This window comes from Protopterus annectens, chromosome 7.part1, assembly GCF_019279795.1.
Source record: "Protopterus annectens isolate FY-2018-M chromosome 7.part1, PAN1.0, whole genome shotgun sequence".
NCBI classification, from domain to species: Eukaryota; Metazoa; Chordata; order Ceratodontiformes; family Protopteridae; genus Protopterus; species Protopterus annectens.
This window is the reverse complement of record NC_056740.1, coordinates 25,482,614-25,485,582: the sequence shown is the minus strand read 5'-3', so window position 1 is coordinate 25,485,582 and position 2,969 is coordinate 25,482,614. Positions and strand designations below refer to the sequence as shown.

The following is a 2,969-nucleotide window of genomic DNA, read 5'->3' as shown; positions in this document are numbered from 1 at the left end:
GCATATTATATACTTTTTTTAAAAATGTGCACATAATTTGTAATGAAATTAATTGTTACAAAATGCAGGAATTCCACAATTATGTTGTATTATGATACATTAGTTATGACTGCATATCTATTTTAAGAGTGAAAGACTGCACTTAATGAAATTAAATAAATATATAATATATTCTGTAATGAAGAAGATGAAAAATGTCTCAAAACACAATTGATCCCCAGTGTATTATTAGCAAATTCCTTGGTCTAAAAAATGAATAACCTCTAGTTAACAATTTGGAATGGAATTCAGTGAAAAAATTAAACAAGTTTCTTCAATGAATGTATTTTAACATGCACACAGATGTTCTTCAAAAATCGTATTTGACATGGAGACATATTATCATACTGTGCTTCAGATGAATGTGACAGACATGCATATTTGTCCATGTCCACACACACACACACACACACACACACACACACACACACACACACACACACACACACCTACCATGGTAGGCAACTGCCAGTTCAGAAGCATTCACAGCACAATTACATCTAGGTCCAGCAGTCCAGCTCTCTTTCACAGAGGACTATAGTCTCGACTATATCCCAGATCACCTAGGTGTGAATAGTCGCTTGGGTGCTGGAGGATCTAGCCATAGAAGATGGGAGTGGGTATATGACACTAGCTCACCCTTTGGGGGTGGGGGGAGGAGGTCGTGATCTGCTATTCCACCACCAGCAAACAGATGCCTGCAGGCAAAGAAAGGCACAAGATGGGGGCAGGAGACATAGTCTTTGTTTACTCAAGCCCAAGAGGATAAGTTGTTACTGCACTGTAAACTGAAGCATGCATATGCTCATGCATGAGGGGATCATAGTAATCTCTCATAGTGACATTATTACCCACATCAGCCATCCATGGGGCAGAGTTAGAGCCATATGGAAATGCTGTCATAGCCTGTATCTTTTGATGGAAGTTAAGGCACATACCACCTCTACGGGTGCATATATAATGGCTGCTCCATTGGGTTGTCAATCCATAGTGAGGATTTCTTACTGCTAGGTGAATGAATGGGCTCAGGGCTAATAGGTAAGACTTGATGATTAACAGAGATGGAGAAAAAAAGTACATAGAAAAACATGCATGTACAGGTAGCAAACGCTTACTCACTTAAGTCTTTGGAGACTGAACCAGGGAGACTGGGACAGAAAACAGTGGAAGAATGAAGTGTGTTTATATGTCTTAATATCAGAGATTACTGAGCCTTATGAACAAAAAAGCTAACATGTAATTCACTTAACATATCTAGCATAGATATAGCAATGCTTCATTTGCAAATGTTGAAGATCACAGGAAAATCAAGGGTTGTATATATTATTTTACAAGTGATCTATACCATACCTCTCAAGTGTCCAGATTTTTGCAGAATGTCCAGATGTTTGCCTTGTATTTTGGTCTGTTTCTCATAAAATTGTGGATGTGGGAGTGTTCAATCTCGCCGTTTGTTCTTACACATGGGTGTCGGAGCCGATCCTCGGCTCCGAGTCGGCCGCTTAGCAAAGCTCTGCATCTAGGAGAAGCTCGAGACCAACCTACCTCCCACAATTCCCTCTGCCTTTACCCCAGATCTAGTTTGCCGCTGCAGTCGATCGCATCGAATTTTGAAAGCTCTGACCAACTTTGGGAAGATAAGATACTTCTAATTATATTTCTTGTGAAATCTTCTATTTGTTTTGAGGAAACTTTTCCTTAGTGCGTGTGTGTGTGTCTAGTTCAACTTCGCTTTTTCTATATATATAATTTTTATAGTTATATACATTGTACCTTCAGGCCTACCCCTCTTAATTTAGGGTTGATATTGATATTGATTGTATTCTGTGTTTGTGGACTTGAGTCCAACCTTTTCAGACTGTTATTTATTATAATTGTTTGCTTTTTCTTTAGGATATGGCTGAAAAAGCTAAGTCGGGATTTAAGAGGTGTCAGTGTGGGCAAAAGATGTCTGTCACTGACAACCACAGCTCCTTTGTCTACTGTCTTGGCCCTCTCCATCTACAAGAAGACTGCTCTATTTGTCATTCTTTTAGTGGAAGGGTCATGACAGATAGACGCAGGAAGCTTATGGATAGGGGTCTTTTGAAGCCTTCCTTCCAAGAAAAGCTTGACAAGTCGGACCAGGCTTCTAAGTCCTCGAAGGGATCGAAGACATCGGAGCCCATGTCATCGGCTCCGACTTCTTTGTTTAAAGTTCGTTCACCGGTTCCACAGGCTTCGGGGCCGAGTGTCGAGCTTCTTACTGTCACCGAGCCTCGAGTCTTGGAACCGGTGTCGGAGCTTCCACCTCCTGCCTTATTGAGGTCGGTACCGTCCTCGGTTTCTTCGACCTGTTCTTCCAGGCCCCTCTCCGACACCAACGTAGATCGTGTGGTGCAGAATTTAATGGAGAACACGGCCTTGTCCAAGCTCATTTTGGTCTCCTCCCAGTTGGTGTCAAGACTCGAAGGCCTTCCCTTATCTCCATCTGATCCTCCTCTGAGGCCTACACAGCTGTCGGAGCCGAGAGATGTTGATCTGATGATTGTGGAGCCCTTGGTGCTGGAACCGTCCCTTCCTCGGTCGGCACCATTGACCTTGACTCCGTCGGAACCATTGGCGGACTCGCGGAACCGACAATCCCTCCTTGGCTCCGGGACCGAGAGTTGAACCGATCTTTCTGTATCGACTATCCCCCTCGGTGCCTCGGCACGGATCACTTTGGCTCCGTCCTCGGGGTCGATACCCTTGGCATCCATGTTGGAGACACTTCCGCGTTCCTCGGAATCGGGGGACTCTTCGACTCGGGGTCCGGGGGCCTTTGACCTCATGAGGAAGGTATTGTCTTCTCAGACAACTACGTCAACAGAAACAACTTCTCTCTCCCATAAAGGTCCGTTGTCTACTTCTACACCCACGGCTACCCACAAGCGTAGAGCACCAGTGTC

At 43.9% G+C, this 2,969-nt stretch overlaps 1 long non-coding RNA gene across 2 annotated transcripts in view; it reads left to right on the top strand.

Annotated features, from left to right (window-relative positions):
* The window catches only part of LOC122807524, a 549,309-nt gene extending 549,076 nt beyond the window's left edge, over nt 1-233 (top strand). For both annotated transcript variants that reach the window (XR_006365689.1, XR_006365690.1), the window contains exon 3: nt 1-233. This exon is cut by the window's left edge and continues 493 nt beyond it. This is a non-coding gene — a long non-coding RNA (uncharacterized LOC122807524).
* Nucleotides 234-2,969: the final 2,736 nt, after the last annotated feature.